Genomic DNA, 19,838 nt, shown 5'->3' with positions numbered 1-19,838 from the left:
TCTTTAACCTCCAACTCCAACCCCACCACCACCCCCACCCTCTTTACTTTCAGAGGATGCTTTTGCCAAATACTTCACAGTTAAAATGATAATTATCAAACAGTGTACATGTACACCTCAGAGATGTCCACAATAAACATAATATTGCAGTATAGTCAGTCATTCAAATATTTTGGTTTCCCAATGCATAAAAGTTTATGTTTATATTAATACTATAGTATACTAAGTATACAATCATGTTATGCCTAAAAAAATGTACATATCTCAATTTTAAAATGCCTTATTGCTAAAAATGGTAACAATCATCTGAGCTTTCAGCAGGCTGTAACTTTTTGCGGGTGGAGGATTTTTCACACTGTGAGAATTACCAAAATGTGTAACACAGAGACACAAAGTGGGCAACTGTTGTTAGAAAAATAGCACCAACAGACTTGCTCAATTCAGGGTTACCACAAAACTTTAATTTGTAAAAAAAAAAAACAAACAATATATATGAAGCACAATAAAGTGAAGTACAATAAAATGAGGTATGGCTGTATCAGTTTGCTTGGGCTCCCATACCAATGGACCACAAATTGGGTAGCTTACTAACTGAAATTTATAGTCTCACCGTTCAGGAGGACAGAAGTCTGAAACAAAGGTGTGAGAAGTCTGAGATCAAGTTAGTTCTTTCTGAGGACTGTGAGAAAGATTCTGTTCTATGCCTCTCTCCCAGTTTCTGGTGGTTTGCTGGCAATCTTTACTGTTCCTTGGCCTACAGACACAGCACCACAATTTCAGTCATCTCTATGGCATTCTTCAAGTCTCTGTGTTCAAATGTCCCCTTTTTATCAGGACACAGTCATATGAGATTAGGGTCCACCCCAATGCTTTCATCTTAATTTAATCATCTGCAAAGATCCTGTGTCCAAATAAAGTCACATTCACAGGTACTGGGGATTAGGACTTCAACATTCTGTATGGGGGATACAATTCAACCCATAACAGAGACACTCCCTTAACCTGGAGTTATTTCCACTAACATCCCTCTTCCAGCATCTATCCTTCATTCCTGTCTTCCATTTCAATGGAGGGTATGCCCAGCCTCCTGGTCTATCCAGATGTGCTCTTGATCTCACACCTCATCACTCAATTAATTAAATTTCCACTGTCCTATATTTTCAATAATTGCCTTCTTGCTGAATACTTTTCACCTACTTTCCCATTCATCTCAAGTTTACAGGAACAGTCATCATTCCTGAATCCTTCAACCTTCCTCCTATCTTTTTTCCTACACTGTTCTGCTACCTTTCTTGACAATGTCCCACATAACACTTCTTTCCCTTCAAATCACATTTACTCTTCATCTACTTCAGTCTGGCTTCTACTCCCATCTTTCTACCACTGAAACTACTTAGGGATAGATGACCATGTTACTAAATCCAAAAAACAATTTTCTATCAACTTACTTATCACTGAGAGTCACAGGCAGCAAACTTATCACTTGCAACTTTCAAGGCCACACTCTTCATTGTCTTCCACCTCTTGGCTTTAATCTTTGCAGCTTTTAAACACTTCCAGATGGTAAAGCATCTGCCTACAATGCAGGAGACCCGGATTCAATCCCTGGGTCGGGACGATCTCCCAGAGAAGGAAATGGCAACCCACCCCAGTATTCTTGCCTGGAAAATCCCATAGATGGTGGGACCTGGTCGGCTACAGTCCATGGTGTTGCAAAGAGTCAGACACAACTGAGCAACTTCACTTTCACTTCACTTTTAAAGAATAAATTTTATCTTTATAACAGTTTTAGATTTATAGAAAAGTTGTAAAGACAATACAGAGATATCTCGTATGTCACATACACAATTTCCCTTACTCTTATCAAGGTATGCTTGTTATAATTAATAAACCTATACTGACATATTAGTAATAACTATAGCTTATCCTTAATTCAAATTTTCTTAGTTTTCACCTAAGGTCCTTCTTTTTTTCCAGGATGCCACATATGTTTAGTCATCAAGTCTCCTTAGGTGTCGCTAGCCTGGGACAATTTATCAGACTTTCCCATGTTTATGACCTTAACAGTTTTAAGGATTGTTGGCGAATAATTTTCAGAATGCCCCTCTACTGGGACTTTCCTGATGTTTTCTCATAATTAGACTGGAGTATGTGTTTGTGGGAAGGAACACCACAGAATTAAAGTGACATTGTTATCACACTGTAACAAATACACGTGCCATCAACATGACTCATCACTGTTGATGTTGAGCTTGATCACCTGGCTAAACTAGTATTTGTGAAGTTTCTCTATTGTAAAGTTATTCTTTTTACTCTCTTTCCAATCTTCTTTTGAAAGGAAAACACCATGCAGAGTCCACACTAATGCAGTAGAGAATTGCATTCTTTTTTTTTTTTTTAACTTTACAATTGCATTCTACATATTTTTTGGCTGCACTGGGTCTTCATTGTTGTGCATAGACTTCTCATTGTGGTGGCTCCTCTTCTTGTGGAGCACAGGCTCTAGGGCACATGGGCTTCAGTAGTTGTGGCTCCCAGGCTATAGAATACAGGCTCAGTAATTGTGGTCACAGGCTTAGTTGCCCTGAAGCATGTGGCATCTTCCTGGACCAGGGATCAAACCAATGTCGCCTTCATTGCAAGTCAAATTCTTAACCACTAAACTACCAGGGAAGCCTGTGTTCTACATTTTTGATGGCAGAGTACCTCCATAAATTATTTGGAATTCTTCTGCATAAGGAAGTTCTCTTCGTCCCCATTTATTTAATCATTTGCTTACATTAGTCTAGACTCAAAGATATTTATTTTATACCTCAGATTATAATGCAATACTGCTGTATTTGTTGCTCAAATTTCTAGTTTTGGGCATTAGGAGCTCTTTCAATTGACTCCTGTGTACATCTGACCTATTTCCATCATTTAGAGCTTTTTTTTTTTTCTTTTATGTTATTCTTACTTTATGACATTACAAAATTCTCCTTGCTAACCTTGTATGTTTCCTACTTTCCTAGAAGCAGCCACTTCCCCAAGGTTCTTCTCCTTTTATTCTTGCTTACTTTTAGGAGTCACTTATCATCAAGGCTATGGTTTTTCCAGTGGTCATGAATGGATGTGAGAGTTGGACTGTGAAGAAAGTTGAGCACCAAAGAATTGATGCTTTTGAACTGTGGTGTTGGAGAAGACTTTTGAGAGTGGGCAGGAGGAGAAGGGGACAACAGAGGATGAGATGGCTGGATGGCATCACCGACGCAATGGGCATGAGTTTGGGTAAACTCTGGGAGTTGGCGATGGACAGAGAGGCCTGGTGTGCTGCGATTCATGGGGTCACAAAGAGTTAGATACAACTGAGCGACTGAACTGACTGATCTTCAAATGTTACAGTTTGAGGCAGACTTTCCATAGGCTATCATAAATTCTCATTCTATATTCTCTTCCTCAGCTGTCTCAGGCCCTCCTATGGCCTCCATCTAAATGTTGATAAATATCAATTGTGTATCTTTAATTGAGACCTCTTCTCTGAACTCATATATCCAACTTGCTACTCAACTTCTGCATTAAGATACCCTATGGAAATCTGGAACTAAACTTATGTCTTCATAACTGCTTTCTCTGCCCCATATCTATTTTTCTTTCATTGCTGTCTGTCTTATCATCATCCATCCAGTTATTTCCACCAAAACCTAAAATTTCTGACAAATTTCTCATATCATCATATGTAAGCAATCACCCAGTCCTGTTTATTCTCATTCCCTTATTCTGCCACTATTACCCAAATCCAAGACACCGATCATCTCTCTCAGAATACTGATAAGGTTTTCTAACTTTTTTTCAATGTTTCACTCTTTTATCCCTTTAATTCATTTCCCACATGGAAACCCTGAGTGTTTATTCAAGAATACAAATCAGATCATATGTGTCAGTCAGCTTTTGCTATGTTATGCTACAGTATCAAACAGTCCAAAATTTCAGTGGATTATAACAAAGGTTCATTTTCACTGATGTGAAATGCCACCTGCAAGTAAGTGGCTTCTCTGATTTTTTCTCTAAACTCTCCTAAACTTACATTCTAAAACTAAAGAAAGTCTCATCGAAAAGAACTCAACATCAATGAGATGGGAAAACAGATACCTCCCATAGAAGGCCCCACAAAATTGAGGTACGACAAGTTTCATGGCATATGGTTCAGTTCAGTTCAGTTCAGTTGCTCAGTCGTGTCCAACTCTTTGCGACCCCATGAATCGCAGCATGCCAGGCCTCCTGTCCATCACCATCTCCCAGAGTTCACTCAGACTCACATCCATCGAGTCCGTGATGCCATCCAGCCATCTCATCCTCGGTCATCCCCTTCTCCTCCTGCCCCCAATCCCGGGACATCAGTAAATAACCGAAGTCAATAATATAATCTACAACAATCCATCATCTTACTCATAAATATTTGAGGACTTCCTTTCAGCATCTAAAAGATCAAGCTTTACTCTAATTCAAATATGTAAAAGTCCTAAGCAGTCAAGATCCGAGGCATAAAGTTAAGAATCTCATGACAATCTCAACATCAAATATAAACATAACTCCTCTTGATCCAGAAAAAGAACAAATGATCTGTTGACCGTATAACTAAAACACAGTGAGAGGACAAGGACAATGGAAAGGCAACAAATATTTCTCATCAAAAAAGAGAAGAATGCTAAAAAAAAAAAAAAAAAGAACTGCCATGTGATCCAGCAATTCCACTTCTGGATACATATCCAAAGAAAATGAAATCACTATCTCAAAATGCTCTCTGCACTCCCATATTCCCTATAGTATTGCTTATGACAGTCAATATACAGAACAAATCTAAGTGTCTGTTGACAGAAAAATGGATAAAGAAAAAAGCCTATTTTATACACATGAGTACATACACATATGTATATACAATGGAATATTTTTCAGACATTAAAAAAGAAGGAAATCCTGTCATTTGGAACAACATAGATGAAAGTTGAAGGCATTATACTGAGTGATACAAGACAGAAAAAGATAAATACTCTGATCTCACTTATATGTAGAATCTAAAAACAGAACTCACAGATGGTAGCTGGCAGGGATGGAGGGGCAAAGGATGTGTGAAGAAGGTCAAAAGGTACAAACTTTTAGCCATCTGATGCATAAGTTCTGGAGATCTTACAGTGTGGTGACTATAGCTAACAACTGTATTGTACACTTGAAAATTACTGAGAATATATCTCACAAGCCCCTTCTAATATAAGATAGAGGATTTTACTTTTGTTTGGATATCCACATTTTATCAAAACTTAGCTTTTGTTGTTGTTGTTGTTGTTGTTGAATTTTTATTTTTAATATAAATTTATTTATTTTAATTGGAGGTTAATTACTTTACAATATTGTATTGGTTTTGCCATACATCAACATGAATCTGCCACAGGTATACACGTGTTTCCCATCCTGAACCCCCCCTCCCTCCTCCCTCCTCCCTCCCCATACCATCCCTCTGGGTCGTCCCAGTGCACCAGTCCCAAGCATCCAGTATCATGCATCGAACCTGGACTAGCAACTCGTTTGATATATGATATTATACATGTTTCAGTGCCATTCTCCCAAATCATCCCACCCTCTCCCTCTCCCCCAGAGTCCAAAAGACTGCTCTATACATCTGTGTCTCTTTTGCTGTCTCGCATACAGGGTTATCATTAACTGATCCCAGGTAGCTCAATTTGCCAAAAATACACATCCTCATTCTTTTTGAAATTTTCTTCCTTCTCGCCTGACTTAATTTTAAGTGCTTTGAGCCTATCAACCCTCTGTAGGAGAGTTATGCCCTTCCCCAGTTTTCCTGAGCTATTTATACTCATGAAAGCGTTTACTTGAAGTTGCCTTTATCAATTAATGGTTTTAACGAAGAACAAGGTATCTGTCTTTCAAAGAGTTTCTCAATTTTGGATTGAAGAAGTAGCTGCATTTTTCAACAACCCAGAAGAAAGCAGAAAAATGAAGCAAAAAAGCAAATCACATAACTTTTAGTTATTTCCTTGTAGACCACACCCTGATATGCCCAAAATACTTTTTCCATTTCTGGACTTAATGTAGACTTACTCTTTCTGTCAGTAAATTTAGCCCAAACTTAGACCAATTTCTAGCTCCTCCCTTCTCTTCCCTGAAGCTTTTTATTTTTTTTAATTTTATTTTTTTTAGTTTTTTATTTTTTAAATTTTAATATCTTTAATTCTTACATGCGTTCCCAAACATGAACCCCCATCCCACCTCCCTCCCCATAACATCTCTCTGGGTCATCCCCATGCACCAGCCCCAAGCATGCTGCATCCTGCGTCAGACATAGACTGGCGATTCAATTCTTACATGATAGTATACATGTTAGAATGTCATTCTCCCAAATAATCCCACCCTCTCCCTCTCCCTCTGAGCCCAAAGGTCCGTTATACACATCTGTGTCTCTTTCCCTGTCTTGCATACAGGGTCGTCATTGCCATCTTCCTAAATTCCATATATATGTGTTAGTATACTGTATTGGTGTTTTTCTTTCTGGCTTACTTCACTCTGTATAATCGGCTCCAGTTTCATCCATCTCATCAGAACTGATTCAAATGAATTCTTTTTTACGGCTGAGTAATACTCCATTGTGTATATGTACCACAGCTTTCTTATCCATTCATCTGCTGATGGACATCTAGGTTGTTTCCATGTCCTGGCTATTATAAACAGTGCTGCGATGAACATTGGGGTACATGTGTCTCTTTCAATTCTGGTTTCCTCGGTGTGTATGCCCAGCAGTGGGATTGCTGGGTCATAAAAAAACCTCGAATAGCCAAAGCAATCTTGAGAAAGAAGAATGGAACTGGAGGAATCAACTTGCCTGACTTCAGGCTCTACTACAAAGCCACAGTCATCAAGACAGTATGGTACTGGCACAAAAACAGACATATAGATCAATGGAACAAAATAGAAAGCCCAGAGATAAATCCACACACATATGGACACCCTGAAGCTTTTTAAAGCCTGTCTGTGTTTGTCAGGCTGCCTTACAGGATAGGAACATAAGAGATCACTTACTGGGATTTGATGTTTCTTTTTTTCTCTCTCTCTCTCTCTTTTTACTTATAGTTCTATTGAAATTTGGGCATTCTCTGTCAAGTTATGTTGAGTGGTTGTTGTGTGGTTTTAGTTTTTTCTTGCTGTTCTGTGTGATTGAGGATGAAATTTGCAGTTCAGGAAACTAGGCAGCTGGAATTGTCTTCAGTTACTCTTCTGTTATATTTACATTTGTACACATATATATTATTCATCAAATCTAAGAATCCAGAAAACTAAGGTGCATCACTATTCTAGGTATCATTGAGAAATAAAACATGTTATCAATGAAACTACAACATGACATTGTTTGAGAGAAGCCAGTCCAGTTTCAGGCTTCCAGGTGGCTCAGTAGGTAAAGAACCTTCCTGCAATGTAGGAGATGCCAGAGGTATGGGTTTGATTCCTGGGTTGGGCCAAACCCCTGGAGGATAGCACGGCAACCCACTCTAGTATTCTTGCCTGGAGAATCCCATGGACAGAGGAGCCTGGCAGACTACAGTCCATAGGTCACAAAGAGGTGGACACGACTGAAGTGACTGAGCACAGTCCAGTTTCAGTACTTTATATTTACACACAAAAACAACTGGTTAGCAGTGTTACTCTCTAATTGTCTTTGCTCACCTGTATTTTCTAGTTTCTATACAGAAAACAACTATAGTTTTTAAAATACGTGTATTATTTAATATAAATATTCTGATAATCAATAAATTTGTTTTTGATCACATTTAATTTTTCATAAATTGTAATCAAGTTTAAAAATGCAAAGGGTCTCAGAGATCAGACTGTGGTTACCAAGGGGAAAGGAAGAAGAGAGAGGGGTGGACTGGGAATTTGGGGTTGGTAGATAGAACTATTATGTTTAGAATGGATAAGGAACAAGGTCCCAACATATAGCAGAGGAAACTGTATCCAAACTGAGTCACTTTCCTATTCAGCAGAGATTAGCACAACATTGTAAATCAACTGTACTTCAATTGAAGAAAAAAAGAAACACACCCACAAGTCTTTTAAAATATCTACTGGATACTCTGTTTCAATGATTTACCAATAACAAAAATTTCTTCCAAATCTAAAAAAAAAAAAAAACTGAATCCTTAATTCCTCCAACTCACACAGAAGATCTCAAAAGCAATTTAACCTCATGGGCTTTTTATGAGAACTGAAAAAAATATGTGGAAAGCATTACATTAAGAAGAAAAAAGCAATACTCCAATACGGTAATTAGTAATTATTTCTTTCATATTCATATGCAATAGTTTTAGCAAACTTCCTGGAAAACACTTTTTATCTTCTACAATCATATAAAAATGACAAGGAAACGGAGTAGCAGAAGAGTATAGATCCAGTAAGTATTCACTAAGCTCTTCCTTATATGGCAGACACTCAGCTGTGCCCTAACAGAATACAGAGGAAATGGTCCTGGCTTTACAGTGCTTACGGTCTAGGTGAAAACAACATACAATTGCAACATGGGATAATACTGAATTGGCCCCCAAAAAAGTTCATTTGGGTTTTTCTGTAATATTTTAGGAAAACCCAAATGAAATTTTTGGCCAACACAAGAGATGCCACAGTAGGACACAGGTACAATGGGAACAAAAAAAAGAGACATATTAACTCCACTTTCTCAGAAAAGATGATGCTTCTGCTGAGACGTAAACGAGTTATAGCAGTAAGCCCAGCTGCAGGTCAGGAAGAAATCTCTAGGAAAAGACATCCTCATCAGCCTTCAGGTCTATTAACAGGAATGGTGCCTCTTCCCCCGTTCTCACATAGAATATTGCTCTTCAGCCAAGTACTCTTATATTTCTGAGTATATTCTTTCACTTGTGTTTATAAATACATAGAAACCATCCCCTCATAAATTGTAGAATGAACTCTTTCCCTTTTTTACTTTCAGAAACACTTTAAACTTTCTCTTTCCTTGTCTTCTATCCTCCTACCCCTTTCTCTTTCTCTCACACACATTCCCACACAAACACCACCACTCACCACATACTGAGTCAGGAGTTCATTGACAGTCTTGAGAAGAATCCAAAGACAGCCCCTCCCCTCTAATGGCTAAAGTTTTCTGATTATGTCAGGTGTCTGCCTGGTAAATGTCCTTTAGGAAGAGTTATCTGTTTGCAGTCTGTACAGAGTCTAATACAAATATAGCACCAGAAACTACTGACTGTCCCTTCTACATCCCACATTGTAAAACATGAGGAAGAGTGTAAACTTCATGAAGGTAGGAATTTTTTTTCTGTTTTGTTCACTGCTTTATTCCAAATGCCTAGGCCAGTGTCTGGCACATAATAGGCACTCAGATAATATTGATAGAATGAATAAATGAATTAACCAATCCAACAGTTTTCCAGTTATGTCAAGATATGATTAAACTTGGCTTGAACTCAAACTGGAATTTGTATTACCCTAAGGCTCAAGTAACACATAAGAATAAACAAGATATAGCCAGTTAAGGGATTTGAAGTTAAAGAAAGTCACTAGAAATACAGAGTTGCATTGCTGTTATTATATAAGAAATAATTAGGCAAAAAATCTTCGGTTCAAAAACAGGTTGGTTGGCATATTTTCATCTTACAAAGAAAACTATTATTTGTGACTTGTCTGTAACACTTTTTAAAGGACATCATACTTGAATACATAATTTCACATTATGCTCTCTGGAGAATTAGTTAATTTGGTTAAACTGTCTAACTGCTAAGTCACGTCAGTCGTGTCTGACTTTGTGCGATCCCATAGACAGCAGCCCACCAGGCTCCTCCGTCCCTGGGATTCTCCAGGCAAGAACACTGGAGTGGGTTGCCATTTCCTTCTCTAATGCATGAAAGTGGAAAGTGAAAGGGAAGTCACTCATTCGCATCTGACTCTTAGCAATCCCATGGACTGCAGTCCCCCAGGCTCCTCCGTCCATGGGATTTTCCAGGCAAGAGTATTGGAGTGGAGTGCCATGACTATATAAAAGACTGAATTAAATTGATCATGCTGACTTGGTAAGCTATTATATCAGAGGAGATCACTGGTTCTGCTAAGAAGGGAACAGGTCCCCAAGGTTCCTTTCAATCTGGGAATCACAGTAGTGCATTTAACAGATAACAAAGAACTAGAGGCACTGAAATTCAGTTTTAAATAGTAAAACTGAAATATATGAACAACTGCAGAGGAAAAATAGGGACTAGTGTTTCTGAGAGCTAGGACACATTATTGAAGACCTTTGTTTGTGTCTCCAGACCCAGCAATACACAGAAGTTGACTATCCAACAGCTAGTGATGCCTGCAAACTGATCTCCCACATTAGACTGAGTGCTTCTTGCAAGCATGCACAAAATACCAAAGTCACCAATGGGTTTCCAGAAAACATTTATTGCACTTTACAACATAATGAAGCTCCCCAAAATAACTTTACACACAACTGCCAATTCAATTCTCCCAGGAATTCAGGTGTTCAGACACATATTTTATGCTGACACCATTGGACTTCTGCTGTCCTTCTAATGTGCTTTGTGAATCTGAATGTAACAGCATGTAAGAACTTCCACTATAATACATCTTAACATCATACAATAGGTCAATCTTTCTGAAATATATCACAAATTATAATTCTATGTGATTTTGAGGCCCAAGAAAATAAAATCTGTCACTGTTTCCATTATTCCCCATCTATTTCCCATGAAGTGAGGGGACCAGATCCCATGATCTTAGCTCTTTGAATATTGAGTTTTAAGCCAGCTTTTTCACTCTCTTCTTTTACCTTCATCAAGAGGTTCTTTAGATCCTCTTCATTTTCTGCCATTAGGGTGATGTCATCTGCATATCTGAGGTTACTGATATTTCTCCTGGCAATCTTGATTTCAGTCTGTGCTTCATCCAGCCCAGCATTTCTCATGATGTACTCTGCATATAAGTTAAGTAAGCAGGGTGACAATATACAGCCTTGACATACTCCTTTCCCAATTTAAACCAGTCTGTTGTTCCATGTCAAGTTCTAACTGTTGCTTCTTGACTTGCAAACAGATATCTCAGGAGGCAGATAAGGTGGTCTGGTATTGTCATCTCTTTAGGAATTTTCCATAGTTTGTTGTGATCCACACAGTCAAAGGCTTTAGCATAGTCAATGAAGGAGATGCTTTTCTGGAATTCTCATGCATTTTCTATGATCCAGTGGATATTTGCAATTTGATCTCTGGTTCCTCTCTGCCTTTTCTAAATTTTGCTTGTCTATCTGAATGTGCTCAGTTCATGTACTGCTGAAGCCTAGCTTGAAGGATTTTGAGCATTACCTTGCTAGCATGTGAAATGAATCCAATCGTATGGTAGTTTGGACATTCTTGGCATTGCCTTTCTTTGGGATTGGAATGAAAACTGACCTTTTCCAGTCCTGTAGTCACTACTGAGGTTTCCAAATTTGCTGGCATACTGAGTGGAGGACTTTAACAGCATCATCTTTTAGGATTTGAAATAGCTCAGCTGAAATTCCTTCACCTCCTCTAGCTTTGTTTGTAGTAATATTTCCTAAGGCCCACTTGACTTCACATTCCAGGATATATGGTTCTAGGTGAGCAACCACACCATCATGGTTATCCAGGTCATTAAGACCTTTTTTTGTACAGTTCTTCTGTGTATTCTTGCCACCTTTTCTTAATCTCTTCTGCTTCTGTTAGATTCTTACTGTTTCTTTTATTGTGCCCATCTTTTCATGAAATGTTCCCTTGGTATCTCTAATTCTCTAGAAGAGATCTCTAGTCTTTCTCATTCTATTGTTTTCCTCTATTTCTTCCATTTCTATTGTTTTCCTCTATTTCACGTTGACAAGGTTCAATAATAATTGAAAAACTGTTGAAAGGTCATCCCAGGCTCACATAAAAGGATACGTTCTCTCACTGGTAAAACTGAGAGCAATGAATACGAAATTCATTTGAAGAACAAAAGCCAAAAATAAAAAATCTGAACTGTGAACCTTTGGGGAAAATCTTGAGGTAGATCACCTCTTAAGACTTTCCAGGAAAATCTAATAGATAAGGAGATTGCAGAGAAACTGACGAGAATGCCTGGTTTAAATGAAGTTACACTCTCAGTGGGCTTCTGATAAAGTCCTTCAGAGGAAACAAATAAATTGGTGTGTTATTTCTGAACTTCCAGATATTTCTGATATTTCTGCAACAAATTTATCATTGGTTTAAAAGATAAAAAAGCATATCAGAAGTAAAGAAGAAACAGAGGTAAAAAGTAAAATTCAAAGACAAGGCAAAAGGTGTTACAAGTTGAAGGAAAGTTCTCCAAAAGTAATAAATTCATTTCAGTTAAAGTAAAGGATCAAGATGAATTATATTATTATGAGCAATACTGAATATTTTGTTAAGTGTTCAGATAAATGCATATTCAATAAAAATGTCAAGGAAGTTGGCACAAGCTTTAGACTACACATGGTTCCTATCCATAAGATTTACAATCTAAAAAAACAAACTGAATGAAGCTGGAACTGACATACGGACAAGTAGGGTCATAGTCTAACTATGGTTAAAGTCCCAGATTAAAGTCCACACCTATGAATAATGTTCAGGACTACAGCATCAGTGAGGCTAATACCAGCAGTGGGGAAATCATTCCAATGGAACCCAAGCCTACACCAAAGCATAAAGGCCTACAGCCCAGAAGCTTCCATTAATGGACAGAAAACTCATTCATGAAGGAGCAAGGAAGTTCTCCCCCATTATCAACTCTTCCTTTCTTTCCCTCTTTATAATAATATCATCACTGACCACATCTCTAAGACTCTATTATAGCTAGATGAGGTCACATAACTAAATTATGGGCTTCCCTGGTGGCTCAGACGGTTAAGAATCTGTCTCCAATGAAGGAGACTGAAGTTTGATCCCTGAGTCAGGAAGATCCCCTGGAGAAGGAAATGGCAACCCACTCCAGTATTCTTGCCTGGAAATCCCATAGACAAGAGGAAAAGTTAAAATTTTACATAACCTCCTGCTCCTTCTGCCTCTATAACCCAGCTTGCTCCTTTCAAAGTCTAGATCCCTAGGTCTCAGAAAGTGGAGACTCATAATACTAAGAACCAGAACTTATCTCACTCTCCCTTGTCCTGCTCTTTGCAATCGCCCTAGCCCCTACAAATCTGCAAACCTGCTTAATCATGCCTGCCCATGTATAGGAAACTCTGTAACCTCTTTGTTTGGGGCTCAGAGCTTGGAGTGTTAACTCCTCTGGGCCTGATGGCATAATAAACCTGAATTCTCCACCTCTCCTAGTGTGGTGCTTGGTTTCTCGATTACTTGTTTCTGCAACATTTCTGGAGGCCCCAGCGAGATTCCAACCAGGCCAGCCCCTTGAGCCACCAGATTGGTGGCTTGGCCAGGCTGGAGTGAAGGAACCCCGAGATGAACAAGCAGGCACGCCTCCTGATGGTATTCTGGGTCCTCGGTATTTGGACCAGTGTTCTGACTCTCCAGACAGCTGAGCCCCAACTGGACTCAGTGGAGGGACAGACCAACTCACCAGGAAGGGCCACAGGGTAAGGTAAGGACCTGGGGCTGGTCCTCAGGCAGAACCTACCCCAACAGGTAGAAGAGGAGACTGGTCACCTCCTGGAGCTCCCAGGAAGGGAATAACAATTAAGGAAACCTGGGGACTCAGGAGGAAGGGAGGCATCGTGAATGATAACCTCCTTGGGGCTCCCAGGAAGGTAGCAACAGTGAACAAAACCTGGGGACTTAGAAGAAGGGAGGCATTCTGATAGCCTCTGAATAATTGTGAGTGTGTGATTGCTGATTGAACGGAGTGAGAGAAATTTTTCTTTTTGGAAACTGCAAAACCAATTCTGCTTGCATATGCAATTAAAAACAACTAGCTTGTTCAAAGTTCTGCCCAAGGAAAAGCTTGAACCCTTCCCATGTCCTTGAAATACACAACCAGCTTTGCCTGAGACCTCAGCCTTGGCAAATTAGAACTTCAAGTGAAGGGGGGAAAAGGCGTCAAAGAGATATCTTAAATCTCAAACAGAAAACTGTAAGATCTCTGTCAGTCTGTCTGTCTGGATTTATATATGTCTCAGTGTATATCTTTTTTCGGATAATATTGTTCAAGTTATAAATGAGTTCTAATTTAATTGGCCTAAAGAAAAGTAAGTGCTTGCAAATCAAACAATTCTAAGTACAAGAAAAATTAACCTAAATAAATTTCAGATTCACGTGAACTGTGAAATATTTAATTATTATATATCTAGTATTAATGTTGGTTTGCTAATCTAATAAGAAAGTAGGATGTATGTTTTTAATAAAGAACCTATAAAAAATAAAATTACATTTTATTAACAGAAAAGAAAGTAGGTCTGACTTACACATGACTGTTAGAAAAAGTGATTAGAAATTTTGTGGACCCTGAAATAAATGTTTTGTGCATGGTTAAGGACTAACAACGTTTAAAATAAATTTAATTAAGTTTATCTAAATGAGAAATAACTCCATAAGTTGCTTGTATATTTTTGAGATTAGTTGTTTGTCAGTTGCTTCATTTGCTATTATTTTCTCCCATTCAGAAGGCTGTCTTTTCACCTTGCTTATATTTTCCTTTGTTGTGCAGAAGCTTTTAATTTTAATTAGATCCCATTTGTTTATTTTTGCTTTTATTTCCAGAATTCTGGAAGGTGGATCATAGAGGATCCTGCTGTGATTTATGTCTGAGAGTGTTTTGCCTATGTTCTCCTCTAGGAGTTTTATAGTTTCTGATCTTACATTTAGATCTTTAATCCATTTTGAGTTTATTTTTGTGTGTGGTGTTAGAAAGTGATCTAGTTTCATTCTTTTACAAGTGGTTGACCAGTTTTCCCAGCACCACTTGTTAAACAGATTGTCTTTACTCCATTGTATATTCTTGCCTCCTTTGTCAAAGATAAGGTGTCCATAAGTGTGTGGATTTATCTCTGGGCTTTCTGTTTTGTTCCACTGATCTATATTTCTGTCTTTGTGCCAGTACCATACTGTCTTGATGACTGGCTTTGTAGTAAAGCCTGAAGTCAGGCAAGTTGATTCCTCCAGTTCCATTCTTCTTTCTCAAGATTGCTTTGGCTATTCGAGGTTTTTGGTATTTCCATACATATCTCGAAATTATTTGTTCTAGTTCTGTGAAAAATATCGCTGGTAGCTTGAGAGGGATTGCATTGAATTTGTAGATTGCTTTGGGTAGTATACTCATTTTCACTATATTGATTCTTCTGATCCATGAACATGGTCTATTTCTCCATCTGTTAGTGTCCTCTTTGATTTCTTTCATCAGTGTTTTATAGTTTTCTATATATAGGACTTTAGTTTAAGTAGATATATTCCTAAGTATTTTCTTCTTTTCGTTGCAATGGTGAATGGAATTGTTTCCTTAATTTCTTTTTCTGCTTTCTCATTATTAGTGTATAGGAATGCAAGGGATTTCTGTGTGCTGATTTTATATCCTGCAACTTTACTATATTCATTGATGAGCTCTTGTAATTTTCTGGTGGAGTCTTTAGGGTTTTCTATGTAGAGGATCATGCAATCTGCAAATAGTGAAAGTTTTACTTCTTCTTTTCCAGTTTGGATTCCTTTTATTTCTTTTTCTGCTCTGATTGCTGTGGCCAAAACTTCCAGAACTATGTTGAATAGCAGCAGTGAAAGTGGACACCCTTGTCTTGTTCCTGATTTTAGGGGAAATGCTTTCAATTTTTCACCACTGAGGATAATGTTTGCTGTGGGTTTGTCATATGTAGGTTTTATTATGTTTAGGTATGTTCCTTCTATTCCTGCTTTCTGGAGAGTTTTTATCATGAACAGATGTTGAATTTTGTCAAAGGCCTTCTCTGTATCTATAGAGATAATCATATGGCTTATATTTTTCAATTTGTTAATGTGATGAATTACACCGATTGATTTGTGGATATTGAAGAATCCTTGTATCCCTGGGATAAAGCCCACTTGGTCATGGTGTATGATCTTTTTAATGTGTTGGATTCTGATTGCTAGAATTTTGTTGAGGATTTTTGCATCTATGTTCATCAGTGATATTGGCCTGTAGTTTTCTTTTTTTGTAGCATCTTTGTCAGGTTTTGGTATTAGGGTGATGGTGGCCTCATAGAATGAGTTTGGAAGTTTACCTTCCTCTGCAATTTTCCAGAAGAGTTTGAGTAAGATAGGTGTTAGCTCTTCTCGAAATTTTAGGTAGAATTCAGCTGTGAATTCGTCTGGACCCAATCAAAAAATGGGCCAAAGAACTAAATAGACATTTCTCCAAAGAAGACATACGGATGGCTAACAAACACATGAAAAGATGCTCAACATCACTCATTATTAGAGAAATGCAAATCAAGACCACAATAAGGTACCCTTCACACCAGTCAGAATGGCTGCGATCCAAAAGTCTGCAAGCAATAAATGCTGGAGAGGGTGTGGAGAAAAGGGAACCCTCCTACACTGTTGGTGGGAATGCAAACTGGTACAACCACTATGGAGAACAGTGTGGAGATTCCTTAAAAAATTGCAAATAGAACTGCCTTATGACCCAGCAATCCCACTGCTGGGCATACACACCAAGGAAACCAGAATAGAAAGAGACACGTGTATCCCAATGTTCATCGCAGCACTGTTTATAATAGCCAGGACATGGAAACAACCTAGATGTCCATCAGCAGATGAATGGATAAGAAAGCTGTGGTACATATACACAATGGAGTATTACTCAGCCATTAAAAAGAATACATTTGAATCAGTTCTAATGAGGTGGATGAAACTGGAGCCGATTATACAGAGTGAAGTAAGCCAGAAAGAAAAACACCAATACAGTATACTAACACATATATATGGAATTTAGAAAGGTGGTAATGATGACCCTGTATACGAGATAGCAAAAGAGACACAGATGTGTAGAGCGGACTTTTGGACTCTGAGGGAGAGGGAAAGGGTGGGATGATTTGGGAGAATGGCATTGGAACATGTATACTATCAAGTAAGAAATGAATCGCCAGTCTATGTTTGATGCAGGATACAGGATGCTTGGGGCTGGTGCACGGGGATGATCCAGAGAGATAATATGGGGTGGGAGGTGGGTTCATGTTTGGGAACTCATGTACACCCGTGGTGGATTCATGTCAATGTATGGCAAAACCAATACAGTATTGTAAAGTAAAATAAAGTAAAAATAAAATTTTTTTGAAAGAAAGAACTCCAGAAAGAAAGAATAAAGGGATGGTGCCAAAGCAAGAACAATACCCAGTTGTGGATGTGACTGGCGATAGAAGAAAGGCCCGATGCTGTAAAGAGCAATATTGCATAGGAACCTGGAATCTCAGGTCCATGAATCAAGGCAAATTGGAAGTGGTCAAACAAGAGATGGCAAGGGTGAACGTCGACATTCTAGGAATCAGCATACTAAAATGGACTGGAAGGGTCCTTTTAACTCAGATGACCATTATATCTACTACTGTAGGCAGGAATCCCTTAGAAGAAATGGAGTACCCATCATGGTCCTCAAAAGAGTCCAAAATGCAGTACTTGGATATAATCTGAAAAACGACAGAATGATCTCTGTTCGTTTCCAAGGCAAACCATTCAATAACACAGTAATCCAAGTCTATGCCCCAACCAGTAACAGTGAAGAAGCTGAAGTTGAACAGTTCTATAACCACCTACAAGATCCTTTAGAACTAACACCCAAAAAAAAGATGTCCTATTCATTATAGGGGACGGGAATGCAAGAATGGGAAGTCAAGAAACACCTGGGGTAACAGGCAAATTTGGTTTTGGAATATGGAATGAAGCAGGGCAAAGACTAATAGAGTTTTGCCCAACGCACAGGTCAAAGCAAACACCATCTTCCCATAACACAAGAAAAGACTATACATGGACATCACCAGATGGTCAACACCGAAATCAGATGGATTATATTCTTTGCAGCCAAAGATGGAGAAGCTCTATACATCCAAGAAAAACAAGATCAGGAGCTGACAGTGGCTCAGAAAATTTACTCCTTATTGCCAAATTCAGACTTAAATTGAATAAAGCAGGGAAAACTACTAGACCATTCAGGTATGACCTAAATCAAATCCCTTATGATTATACAGTGGAAGTGAGAAATAGATTTAAGGGACTAGATCTGATAGAGTGCCTGATGAACTATGAAATGAGGTTCGTGACATTGAACAAGAGACAGGGATCAAGACCATCCCCATGGAAAAGAAATGCAAAAAAGCAAAATGGCTGTCTGGGGAGGCCTTGCAAATAGCTATGAAAAGAAAAGAAGCTAAAAGCAAAGGAGAAAAGGAAAGATATAAGCATCTGAATGATGGTGTGATTACTCACCTAGAGCCAGACATCCTGGAATGGGAAGTCAAGTGGGCCTTAGAAAGCATCACTGCGAAGCTAGTGGAGGTGATGGAATTCCAGTTGAGCTATTTCAAATTCTGAAAGATGATGCTGTGAAAGTGCTGCACTCAATATGCCAGCAAATTTGGAAACCTCAGCAGTGGCCACAGGACTGGAAAATGTCAGTTTTCATTCCAATCCCAAAGAAAGGCAATGTCAAAGAATGCTCAAACTACTGCACAATTGCACTCATCTCCCACGCTAGTTAAGTAATGCTAAAAATTCTCCAAGCCAGGCCTCAGCAATACATGAACCATGAACTTCCAGATGTTCAAGCTGGTTTTAGAAAAGGCAGAGGAACCAGAGATCAAATTGCCAACATCCGCTGGATCATGGAAAAAGCAAGAGAGTTCCAGAAAAACATCTATTTCTGCTCTACTGACTATGCCAAAGCCTTTGACTGTGTGAATCACAATAAACTGGAAACTTCTGAAAGAGATGGGAATCCCAGACCATCCATCCTGCCTCTTGAGAAACCTATATGCAGGTCAGGAAGCAACAGTTAGAACTGGACATGGAACAACAGACTGGTTCCAAATAGGAAAAGGAGTACGTCAAGGCTGTATATTGTCACCCCGCTTATTTAACTTCTGTACAGAGTACATCATGAGAAACACTGGGCTAGAAGAAGCACAAGCTGGAATCAAGGTTGCCAGGAGAAATACCAATAACCTCAGATATGCAGATGATACCACCCTTATGGCAGAAAGTGAAGAGGAACTAAAAAGCCTCTTGATGAAAGTGAAAGAAGAGAGTGAAAAAGTTGGCTTAAAGCTCAACACTCAGAAAACGAAGATCACGGCATCCGGTCCCATCACTTCATGGGAAATAGATGAGGAAATAGTGGACACAGCATCAGACTTTCTTTTTTGGGGCTCCAAAATCACTGCAGATGGTGACTGCAGCCAGGAAATTAAAAGACACTTACTCCTTGTAAGGAAAGTTATGACCAACCTAGATAGCATATTGAAAAGCAGGGACATTTGCCAACAAATGTCCGTCTAGTCAAGGCTATGGTTTTTCCTGTGGTCATGTATGGATGTGAGAGTTGGACTGTGAAGAAAGCTGAGCACTGAAGAATTGATGCTTTTGAACTGTGGCATTGGAGAAGACTCTTGAGAGTCCCTTGGACTGCAAGGAGATCCAACCAGTCCATTCTGAAGGAGATCAGCCCTGGGATTTCTTTGGAAGGAATGATGCTAAAGCTGAAACTCCAGTACTTTGGCCCCCTCATGAGAAGAGCTGACTCATTGGAAAAGCCTCTGATGCTGGGAGGGATTGGGGGCACGAGGAGAAGGGGACGACAGAAGATGAGATAGATGGATGGCATCACTGAATCGATGGGTGTGAGTC

Source organism: Ovis canadensis, chromosome 3, assembly GCF_042477335.2.
Source record: "Ovis canadensis isolate MfBH-ARS-UI-01 breed Bighorn chromosome 3, ARS-UI_OviCan_v2, whole genome shotgun sequence".
Taxonomy (NCBI): domain Eukaryota; kingdom Metazoa; phylum Chordata; class Mammalia; order Artiodactyla; family Bovidae; genus Ovis; species Ovis canadensis.
This window is presented reverse-complemented; position numbering follows the sequence as displayed.